This window comes from Myotis daubentonii, chromosome 7 (genome assembly GCF_963259705.1).
Source record: "Myotis daubentonii chromosome 7, mMyoDau2.1, whole genome shotgun sequence".
Taxonomy (NCBI): Eukaryota; Metazoa; Chordata; class Mammalia; order Chiroptera; family Vespertilionidae; genus Myotis; species Myotis daubentonii.
The window spans coordinates 56,366,248-56,378,789 of NC_081846.1; the positions used below are offsets into that span (position 1 = coordinate 56,366,248).

The 12,542-nt window shown below is 38.2% G+C and overlaps 1 protein-coding gene across 8 annotated transcripts in view; it reads left to right on the forward strand.

The window, feature by feature from the left end:
- BAZ2B (bromodomain adjacent to zinc finger domain 2B) overlaps positions 1-12,542 on the forward strand; it is a 330,698-nt gene that overhangs the window by 60,887 nt on the left and 257,269 nt on the right. For 7 of the 8 annotated variants that reach the window (XM_059704304.1, XM_059704307.1, XM_059704303.1 and 4 more), the window contains one exon: positions 9,173-9,532. The gene's annotated coding sequence lies outside the window, so the exon portion shown is untranslated. Of the gene's footprint in view, positions 1-9,033; positions 9,533-12,542 lie in introns of those variants that run through there. The other variant, XM_059704310.1, reaches the window with a different exon arrangement.

Here is a 12,542-nt window from a genome sequence, read left to right on the forward strand (position 1 = left end):
CAATGGGCAAAAACTAAAACCATTTCACCTAAGAATAGGAACAAGACAGGGATGCCCACTCTCACCACTCCTGTTTGACATAGTACTGGAAGTGCTAGCCATAGTGATTAGACAAGAAGAAGAAATAAAAGGTGTCCAAATTGGAAAAAAAGACGTAAAACTGTCATTATTCGCAGATGACATGATACTCTACATAGAAAACCCTAAAGATTCCATCAAAAAATTATTAGACTTAATAAATGAATTTGGCAATGTAGGAGGATACAAAATTAACACCCAGAAATCTGTGGCATTTTTATATACCAATTAATGGCCCAGTTCACAGATTTGTGCACATTGAAAGGAAATTAATTAGAAGAAATATTTTTATATCACTATTCGCCCTTTCTTTATAATAGAAGTGTCAAACAAATTCACAATCTACAATGACAGATCAAAACACACACGTGAGATTGGTGCCAGCAAGAGCTTTTTTATGTATCGCACTTGCACGAGTCAATTTAGCCTTTTATATATATAGAATAAACTTACTTAATTAGATCTGCTTTCTGATGTAGCTAAACCTTTTCGAGCCCAGTGAAGGACCCCAACTTCTCTTGAGGTAATTGTCAGCAACACAGTAATAAATATCAACACAAAGCAGATTATTATTGTAGATCATGCAGGGAGAGCAAAGGTTCAAATATTTAACTGCAACAGTGTTTGACTATATTCTGCACAATGAGAAAACCTGAAGTCATTTTCAAGGTCCACCATTTCTTACTACTTTTCAGTCAAGTCACGTTTCTAAACTTTCTAAATCTCCATTTTCCATCTAATGAAAAGATAATAGGATTCTACCAAGTCTCTTATCTACCTACTCCAGGTCCTCTGTGAGCATCAAATGAGATGAGGCATGGGAAAATGCTTCACAAACATTTGATTGAACTGTAAAATGTTTGCACCTGGCTATAAAGCAAGTTGGGTTCCTAGGCTGAAGAAACTCCAAGGAGGCTAGTTGCTAGGGAGAAGAAGCCAGGCGTTGCTCTGTGATGTCATTACCTGGCACCCACAGCCACTGTTTCTGGGCTAGGCTGGGCTGTGGGCCACATTTTATGCCACAGGGTCTCAGTAGCATTGGCTGCGATTTGGTGGGCTGTCACTCCAGGGTGGTGGCAGGGCCTGTGTTCCACTTGGGGGAAGCCGAGTGTTGGTTTGTTGGCACCAGACCTGCGGTGCCATTTCTTTGTAAATGGCCAGTGTTTGTCACAGCAGCTCCTGCGTTGAGTACCTGCCCCCTGGTAGTCAGTGCATGTCATAGCGACCAGTCGAAGGGATACTTAGCATATTAGCCTTTTATATATAGAGACTAGAGGCCTGATGCATGACATGCATCAACTTAGCCTTTTATATATATATTTAGCAGTCAAGGATCCCTGGGGAGTGGGCGTAAGCCACAGTCAGACATCCTTAGCACTGTCACAGAAGCAGGAGGCTCCCGCCACTGCCACTGCACTCAACAGCCATCAGCCAGGCTTGTGGCTTGGGCTGAGCAGTGCTCCCCCTGTGGGAGTGTACTGACCACCAGAGGGCAGCTCCTGCATTGAGCGTCTTCCCCCTGTTGGTCAGTGTGCATCATAGCGTCTGGTCTGCCATTTGGTCGATTTGCATATTAGCCTTTTATTATATAGGATTATAAAGGATAGTGAATTTACAGAAAGAGAGATTACAATCCCATTTACCATCCCAACAAAAAAATTAAGATACCTAGGAATAAACTTAACTAAGGAGGTAAAAGATCTCTACTCAGAAAACTATAGGACGTTGCAAGAAGACATAAACAAATGGAAGAATATACCATGTTCATGGATTGGTAGAATCAACATCATTAAAATGCCCATAACGCCCAAAGCAATCTATAGATTCAATGCACTCCCCATTAAAATATCAATGGTATATTTCACAGACCTAGAACAAACTCTCCACAAAAATTCATAAGTAATAAAAAAAAGACCCTGAATAGCTGTAGAAATCCTGAGAAAGAAGAACAAAATAGGAGGGATTTCCATACCAGATATCAAGCTGTATTACCAAGCCACTGTCCTCAAAACTGCCTGGTACTGGCAGAACAGACATATTGACCAATGGAACAGAACAGATAATCCAGAAATTGAACCAAGCCACTATGCTCAATCAATAGTTGACAAAGTAGGCAAGAATGTACAATGGAGTCAAGACAATCTCTTAAATAACCGGTGTTGGGAAAATTGGACAGATACATGCAAAAATATGAAACTAGACCACCAACTTATACCATAAACAAAAAGAAATTCAAAATGGATAAGGGACTTAAACATAAAGCGGGAAACCATAAAAATATTAGAGGACTCCACAGGCAGCAAAATATCAGACGTATGTTGTAGCAATATCTTTACCGATACAGCTCCTAGGGCAGTGATGGCAAACCTATGACACACGTGTCAGAGGTGACACACGAACTCATTTTTTTGGGTTGATTTTTCTTTGTTAAATGGCATTTAAATAGATAAAATAAATATCAAAAATATAATTCTTTGTTTTATTATGGTTGCAGATATCAAAAAATTTCTGTATGTGACACGGCACCAGAGTTAAGTTAGGGTTTTTCAAAATGCTGACACGCTGAGCTCAAAAGGTTCGCCATCACTGTCCTAGGGCAATGGAAACTAAGGAGAAAATAAACGGGACTACATCAAAATAAAAAGTTTCTGCACAGCAAAAGAAACCATCAACAAAACAATAAGAAAGCCCACTGCATGGGAGAACATATTTGCCAATGTTATCTCCTATAAGGGTTTAATCTCCAAAATTTATAGTGAACTCATACTTAACCAAAGGAAGATAAACAATCAAATCAAAAGTGTCTATTTAGGGTTTATTACCCTAAATAGACATTTTTTGAAAGAGGACATACAGAAGGCCAAGAAAACATGCTCCAAGTCACTAATTATCCGAGAGATGCAAATCAAAACGACCGTGAGGTACCATCTCACACCTGTCAGAATGGCTATCATCAACAAATCAACAAACAACAAGTGCTGGAGAGGATGTGGAGAAAAAGGAACCCTCTTGCACTGCTGGTGGTAATGCAGACTGGTACAACCACTGTGGAGAACAGCATGGAGTTTCCTCAAAAAATTAAAAATGGAACTGCCATTTGATCCAATAATCCCACTTCTAGGAATATATCCCAAGAAATCAGAAAGTATATATGCACCCCTATGTTAAAATAGCAGCACAATTTACCATAGGTAAGATTTGGAAACAGCCTCAGTGCCTACCAGCAGATGAGTGGATTAAGAAACTGCGGTATATGTTGGGGCCCTGCCCCAGCAGGTCCAGAGGTTCCCAAAGGTGTGGACAGAGTTGGCGAAGAAGGAATGACACGGAGACAGTGTTCAGTTGATCAGCATAGTGAGGTTGTCCCTTTTTTTTTTTTTTTCCTCCTGTTACATCTGTATTTATACCAGTTGATTTTAATCCTATCCATTCTATTCCGAAGGTTAGGGCATTTGTTATCTTCATTCCAAGGTTGTTCATAGTTAAAATGATTAACTACCCGCCTAGCACTTAGTTAAGGGGTTTTACTGATTCCCTTCCTTAGTCCTGTTAATCCCTAACTCCAGGGAAAAATCCCCACCTGGGGAAGCAACCTTTCCCAGAGAGTTGACCTTGGTTAAAACACATAGCACTAAGAAGGGGAGCAAACATATTAAGAACAGTATGCCATATACCCCAGGTCCCTTGAAACATACGTTGTGCAGATGTTTCTTCCCTGCAGTGACTCTGTCAAGCAGCAAGGATGGACCAACTTCCGGCAAATACCCCCTTTTTTATTTTTTAAATGATAGCACATGTAAATCAGCGGCCACTTCTCGGATTGGGTTGTTTAAGACTTAGAAGACCTGTTTGTGACTTTGCCAACAGGTCAGTCCAAGGCTTAACCTACATCGGCTCCCCACAGGTATATATAATGGAATACTACGCTGCTGTAAAAGGGAAGGAACTCCTGCCATTCACAACAGCATGGATGGACCTGGAGAGCATTATGCTAAGCGAAATAAGCCAGTTGGAGAAAGATAAATGTCACATGATCTCACTCATTTGTGGAATATAATGAACAACATAAACTGATGAACAAATACAGATCCAGAGACAGAAGCATCTAACAGACTATTAAACCTCAGAGGGAAGGCAGGGGAGTGTTGGGGGAGGCGGTTAGAGATTAACCAAAGGGCTTGTGTGCATGCATATAAGCATAACCAATGGACACAGACACAGGGGCATGTGCTGGGGGCGGGGGGGGGCAATGGGGTGAAAAGGAGACATAGGTAATACCTTAATCAATAAAGAATATTAAAAAATAAAATGACTTAACAAAGCATAATGTCAGGTTCTATTTCCAGACTACTTTATGATTTGTTTTCCCTTATGTATCTTAGACCTTCCTTAATGACTCTAGTGTGCCCAATTCCCTAAGCCAGAAATCTCTGTAGTCTTCATTCAGTTCTTCCTCTCCCTTTACTCTGTTTTCAGTTGGTCACCAAATCCACACTTTATATAAAAAAATATCTGGCTTTAAATCCCCATAGCCACTGTCTTTTACCATCTTTCATATGCACTTTTAAGCAGTTTCTTCACCATACAGTCTGTCATCTGCACTGGCTTCACAGTTATTGTTCCCTGAAAACAAGGTCAATCATGTCACTCCTTTGCTGACCTTAGTTGGCTCTCAGGATAAATTCAACCACTTTACCATCAATGGTACAGCCTCTGGCCTCCTTTTCCTCCTTCACCCTATTATTTCATAGCTCGCATTGAATATTATTGTTACAACTGAATTTCTCGCAAGTGGATAGATACCAGACCTAGTGGCACTTTGTATTTAAACTTAGTTTTGTTTTTTTTTGTGTGTGTGTGTTTTTTTTTCATTTAGAATCCACCCCCTCCTCCTTCTGCCGGTAAGCTTTCAGTATTTGAGATGCAGTTCAAAAGGCATCTCTTTGATAAAGCTTTTTTTTTTTAAGACTATGTCAGAATTTGTTGCCCCATCCTCTTTATTCTAGCAAAACTTTATTATTTGTATCTTTATAATGTGATTTATGTAAGTCTCTAATTTCCCAGGAATTTCACACTTTCAACATCAACCAGACTGTGAGCTTTTCATGTTTTCCAGCCTCTAGCAGAGTGCACAGGATATAGCAAGCACTCAAATGTTTGTTCAGTGAATACAAACAAATAAAGCTTCATTAGTCTGTACTAGTGAAACAGAAATAAGACATGGCAGTGGCCAGCTTGTTCTCCTATTTAGAACTCTCATTCTTTGGACTTTTTGTAGTCAGCCTTCCTAGACTTTGTTCTCTGTTCAGGGCAATCCCTTACTCTTTGAAGGTTCATGTGCAATACCTATCGTGATAAATGAGATATCCATCTTTACTTTTATATCTACCTATTTATGAACTTCTGTCTTGGTCCTAAAATAGATGCTGCTTTAAAGAAGAAAGTGCAACAATTGAGTCTTTAGTGGTGGCATAATTAGTCTGTGGGATAGGTGTAAATCATATAGAGATAATTACCAGTAATATTGGAAAGGATCTGTTTGATCATTTAATTCTTTTACAATTCTGTACATGATGAAGTACTAATTTAAATGATGATTGTAGGCAGATTAAGTGCTATGGGAGCCAAGTTGTTTTATAACGATAGTAATTATTTTGTCCCCCCCCCCCCTCAACTCTATGACTATGTTGTAATCTCTCAGACAATCAAATGTGATAACATGAAAAAAGGGAATCATATTAAAAAAGAATTAAGCACAACTTCTTAGTAAGAGGGTATCAAATATTGGAGTAATTCAGTTTTAAATTTCTAGTATACCATTCTTTTTAAAAGACAGTTTTAAAAGTATAGATTAGGAAAATTAATTACCAAATTATTTGATACATTTTAGTATAAAAACTGAAGCTTTATTTTATTCAAATATAGGAATTCATCTTACGAATTTTAGATATCAATCTATGTGACTTTTTCATTTGCCAATTATTTTTTTAATTCATTGATTTACATTGAACTGCATTTCATCTTTGAGAATGTTGCAAAAATATTTTCCAAACTATATAAGTAGCCCTTGATGATGATAAAAAAATAGTTTAAAAATATTTTAAAGACACTAAAATCAAGTTCTTCACTATCACCACTTTTAATACCAACATTTTGAGGACACTTTTAAGTTCCTTCATTATTTAATCAAGGAAAAGGCAACTTTGTTTTGTTTGTGGCTTCAACTTGAAAATATATGTACATATTGTTTAAAAAGCTTTTTGAACTGTGGTCTAAAATTACCTAGTAGAATGGTAGGAGTTTTTGTTTTGTTTTGTTTTTGTTTTTTTATTCTTTTAGTTTTTTTATATATAAGTTTTATATGAGATAACCCCTTTCATTACATGTGTACCATTTTTTCTATTTCTTAGCCATATATCTAAACATTAAATTAACAAGTGAATTTTATTATGTCAAATATTTTCCCCAAAGGTTTCTTCTTTAAAAACCAGGCAATGTAAATTAAATGTCCTCATAAAACCAATTGTTTGGGAAACTAACGTGCCATCTTTAAGTCCAATATTATTTCAAAATATTATTTGAACCAAAAATTGAACCATGCTTTGCAGTGTATTTTAAAGAATATTCAAGTAAAAGATATATCCTTGTGGAAGAGGGCAAAGGGGGGAATAAATGGTGGTGGAAAGAGACTTGATTTTGGGTGGTGAGTGCATAATGCAGTTTGCAGATGATGTGTTATATAGAGTTGCCCACTTGAAACCTTATGGTTTTATTAACTAATATCACCCCAATAGATTCAAATTTTAAAAAAAGATATATTCTTAGTTATTCAACCTATTCAAATATGCCATTTAACATTATTTCAAAAAATGTTTTAAAGGAATTCTTTATGAAAATTGAGACTTGAATCTAGCCCTTTTTTATCCTTTCAAAATTGAATGTTTTTAACAATTATGCCTGTGATTGCATAAACTATCAGAAAGGGATTGCTGAAATATTATTATAATACTTTATATATAGAAATATTAGGGAAGGCCTTGTTTACTTCCAATTGTTTTAAAATACTGTTTATATGAGTAATGACCTCTAGTATATAAACAAGCATGAACTTTTTTGCATGTTAGTTTCTATAGAATATCTAAATGCTAATATTTACACTTATATTTTAATCTATATTTTTTTCTGGAACAATATTAGTAAATTTTGAAATTGTAGAACTGTTGACCCAGTCATACATGTACAGAGCTTGGCCTCTGAGTTAATTAAATATGAGTTAATAATATATTAAAGGAAATTATTGTCCTTATTATAGTTATTAGGTAGTTACTCAAATTATAGCTTCAAAGGAATGCAGAGCATGGAAAACTCAGGATTAAATTATGCATTTGAACCTTAGGCCAGCTTTTACTGTACAGACAGTTTTCTGCTAAGAGAGAAATTGTATGTCATTGAAATTAAATGCTTTTCTGGGATGGAAGGTTCCAGTTTTTAATGAAATTACTGAGTGTGGTGTAGTGAAATGATTAAAATCTGTATTCCGGGAATGTGGCAGGGGAAAAAAATCAATAAGTGCTAGCACAAGCTTTGCTGCTCAATGTGAATCCTGAGAATGAAATAAACTACTACAAAAATAATAATTAAAAACATATCAGCACATTAATTTATTTAGCATCAGTCTCCTGAGCCATCATCTTCACTAATTTTTAGCATATATTTTACTATGTAATGAGCAGCCTTCTTTTCAGATATCCCTATTAGACAGGCAGGATTTCCACCCTTCCCCCAGTGCTTCAGCATTGCAATCATTGTACTTGCACTTATTATGTTACAAATGACCGAGGTAAGGCTGACATTCTCAGTGCATGCAAAAAGACCGAGTCTGCCAAGCTTTCTTTTTTTTCCCCCTAATGAAGCAGCTTTGTGAAATCTCCCCATGTGTTAATACTAATGAAGATCCTCCAGCACAATTAAACTCACAGCCAGTGGCTGAAGAGGAAACATAAAACAATAGCGTCTTTTAAGATACATTTATCCACATATATATGTATAAATATATATAGTCAAATTATTCTTCTAAAGCTTGCCTTTCCCTTGCTCTTCATCCTGAAAATTAAATTATGCATTTTTTAATTATATGAATTTGGAGACTTTAATGTGCTTTGGGGGGAAAAACACCTCAATGAAAATTTTAAAAATTATTTATCATATTGGGTAATAGAGCATTACCAAGGTAAAGACTTCTTTTAAAAAAATTTTTAAGAAACTATGGAGTGTGTGCAGGAAGAGAGAATGTGCTGTACTTTACCTTTAACTTTACTGATTTCGGGATGTTGGAATTGTGAAAAATAGTAGGGTAAAAAACAAAGTTGGGAGAGATTTTTGGAGTAGACAAATAGCATGCCTCGTGTGTAGTTTAAAGATGGAGCAATGGGCTACCAGTTTTACTTGATTTGATATTTTTACAAGTGTTCAATTTCTACAATTAGCTATCCCCCCCCCCCTTAACCTCTCAGAAATTGGGAGGGGGGAGGGAGCTACTACTGAGATTACCTTTTACAGTTTTAATTTATAAATTTAAAACGGTTTACTATTTTAAAATGTTTTATTTAAATTTTAACTCCATGCATAAACATTACAGACAGTTTAACTTGCCCGTGTTAGGGCAGTAGCGTTTAATCCCGGGACAATCTTGCGTCCTTCTTTTTATTTTATTTTGATTTCCAAACACCCACGAATTCTTGGCATATTAATTTAGTTGGCTTGTGGACTTCAACCGAATTCTGAGTTTATGGACAAAAAAGTTTAGGTGGAAATGGTTAATCTATGTTCCCTATTCTCCAGTTTACGTTTTTGAAAAATTCCGTTTTCGATCTCATTTTCTGTCCTCTCTGCTTTTAAAAGCAAAGCAAAACAAAACATGAAGTTTCCTAACTTTTTCCTGGGACCAGGAACGGTGCAAACTTAAAGCTACAGTATCCTTGGGAGGAAGAAGCAACCCCCTCCCTCCCTTGGCTCCTTTAGGAGCTGATAGGTCATTTATTATTGGAAGTGAAATGGTATAAACAATTCTCTCTCTTTTTTCCCTTGTTAACAGCAACTTTCATTGTTAGAGAGAGGAGAGAGAGAGAAGCCTTGTTGGTTGACGTCACTTGGTTCATGAAGCCTTCGCCTAGAAGTGAAGCTGCTGAACAAACCTTGAGAAGAATCATCTCCTGCTTCAATCTGCTGCTGGATAGGAACTAATCAGAGAGAGCGAGGCGGAAGACGGAGAAGGAGGGAGTCCAGGGCTTTCCCGATCACCAGTCTCACCTCCACTCCAACTCTCTACTTTTCTTGCAAAAATAATCACAGGAATAAGGAGGTGTTGGGCTTTCCAAAAAAACAAAAATCGTAACCTTCAACCATCCGGGGAAGACAAAAATCCCATCCACCGCAACTCAGTTCGAAAGTAAAGGTGAGTTAAAAATCGTCGGGTAAGAGGGGCGCGGGGGAAAATGAAAATTCCCAATGTTGTAAGGCTGGTTGAAACAGAAAAGGAGAAACTACGCTCCGGCGAGCGGGGGAGACTCCGGAGTCGCTACCTCGAGGCGCTCGCCCTGCCCGCCCTGCTCGCCCCGCCGCCGCGGCTGTTTACGCTCGCCGGTCGGTGTGTCTCTTTGTTGTGCTGGCTGCGAGGCTGGGGTGGTGCTCGGGGTCCCGAGTGGAGTTTGGGGGAGCAGGACGCGGAGATGCGCGGTCCTGGGTGGGAGGAGGGGGGGGTGCGGTCTCAGGAGAACGTAAACTTTATTCCTAGCTGCCGGTGCGGGACTTCGGTCCAGCAGGGCCGCGGGCCGTACCTCCCCGGCGCGGGCAGCTGCGGCCGCGAGTCCGCCTCCTTTGTGCCGGCCGCCCGGCTGGCGTCTCTTTCTTCCTTCCTTCGGCTCCCAGCGCTCAGGTCGCCGCCAACAGTTTTGCTTCGTTAAAAAAAACCAATCTCTGGCCTTGTGGAGATCGCTGTTCCAACCCGGGAATATCCACTGCCCCCCTTCTCGCCGGGGTAGTTGCGAGGTTCCCCCCACCCCCACCCTGTCCGCCTACTGCTGCCCTTTTTGCCTCCGCCCCCTCTTTCCTGCAGGACCGATTAGCTGCGCCTGCCACCCCCCAATTCGGGCCTCTGGCTCTTCCCGGGGTAGCCGGGACCTCTGGAGTTGACAGAAACGAGCCGGGGTGGGGGTGGGGGGCAGGTGGAACTGGGGAAATACCTGGAAGGTCTGTTTGTCGGCACACACGGGGCTAGAGGAGCCTAGCTGTTCCCACAGTAATGTCTCTCGGAGCAGTTCTCCCCGGGAGCCGCCGCCAGCTCTCAACTCTTCTTCGCTCTTTTCATCCTCGTGCCCCCCTCCCCCCGTTCCCTTTCGCGGCTCCCCTCCCCTTAGAGTAGTTCCACGAACCCCAGAATTGGGACTTGGGGAGGAAGGAAATGCTGGGAGAGGCAGAGCTGGCCCTGCTGTCGGGCGATTTTCCCTTCTTTTCTGGCTCTGCGTCTTTATCTTTTGTGTGTTGCTTCCTTGTAAAGGGAGAAGCAGCTGCAGCCCTTGGCCGAGTTGTGGAAATTTATCCCTTTGTGTATATTACAATATCCTCCATTTTTTTCCCTCTGCCCTCTAAACAACAAGCGTTTCGCCATCTTGGGCAATTTTTATTCCCAAGTCTCTCTCTTTTTTTTATTTTTGAGGAAGGGGAAGAAGCCTTAGAAAGGCAAAAAGTGTGTCTGGATAAGACTCAAAGTTTAGGGAATGTTCAGGGGCTCAGTGACGTCATGTAAACTTTATTGGGTATTTGTCCCAAGAGTAAATTTTTCGCTTATTCCCCCCCCCCCGCCCCGTTTTAAAGGACCGTGTCTCTTACTGATTAACGATAAGTTGTACTGTTTATTTTTGTGTTCTGTTCTCAAAAATGAACCTCAATGTCTACACATTGTATGATCTGGTAACAGGTGGAAAATTGTGCAAAAAAATGGATAAAGTTTTATAGTGTCAGTTGATATTCACCTAGCTTTTTTTTTTTTTGTCTACGTGCTTTTTTTTCTTTGAGGGTTTCAAATGTTATTTTTAATCTGCGTATTCCCTTTTTTATTTACCTCACTCTCTGCTGTGGAATTTTCTTTAATCAATTTGGTTAATATTTAGGTATACTTATTTTAGATTACCTAGATTCCCTTTTGTAATTACTCTGTTTTATACATATGTGTTTATATTTTGAAAATATATAACCATTGAAAATACTTGGAGATCCTGGATTCTTTTAAAATTTAGTAGCAGATATTAAGTCAAACGACTGGTGAAAATGTGGTTAGTATTTAAAATACAGAATTGATTTTAAAATATATTTTATAACCTCAAGCTATAAGCCCTGTCAGCCATTATGAAAAGATAAACAATAAAAACCAGTGTTGTTTAAATTTGCTTGTCTAAAATAGTTTTTCACCTCACAAAAGTTCAGTTGGTCACATGATCAAACTTAATGATACACTGACTGGTATATAAATAAGAGGCACTGTAAATTGAATGGGAAAGTGGAATTCTGTCTCCTGTAGTCATTTGCAGTCAGCATATTTACTTCTCTTCTAACAAGGACATGAAACTGTCTGTATTTAATTTGCATTCTCTTTGTCTTCTGGGTTGGGGAAAAACATTGACTACAATTAACTAAAAAAAAATAATAGAAACAATTCTGAATACATGAAAAGGTTTGTCTAAGACATAAAAACTTGTATGTGGTATGTTTTATCTCTGTACCAGTCTTCTTTGGTGTTATCTGCTATGCTTTTTATCTAGGAATTTGCTTTATGTAAAATGCTATATAGAAAGCTTGACTGAAGTGAATGTCTGCCATTTATGTGAATTGTAGGTAGGTAAAAATGTTTAAATAGTTATAAGCACATAGAACAGATGGTTCTAAATTATACATGCAACAAAGGACTAGAAGATTTGGCAGATTACAAATGGCAAGCAACAGAGGATAAGCAGTATAAGAAAATGGTAGTTAAATATATTTGATGTCTCATACCTATTGTAAACACTATACACATTGTCACTGTGCTGCATAATCAATAATTTGGGCAACATCGAGGCACTTGTGTCAGATAGAAAAAAGTAAGATTTTACAAATGTTTGAAATGAATGGTTAAATGTAAAATTATTTTAAGCCTATGATGACAAATAAGTTTATATTTTTAGGAAATCAAATTGTATGTTTTAAACATAGGAAGTTATTTATGAGAACTTAATACTGTTGTAATCATGTAATGGTTTGGAAAGAAGTAGGTACATATTTTAAAATCCAGAGAATAATATCTTTACTGTTCTCATATGTTAAACTAATATTGAAGTATAACACATTTAAGTCTTTCAAACACTACAGAAAAATATTTTTAGACTATTCAGTCTTGGAAATGCACTTATTAGACTTACTGTTGACATAAT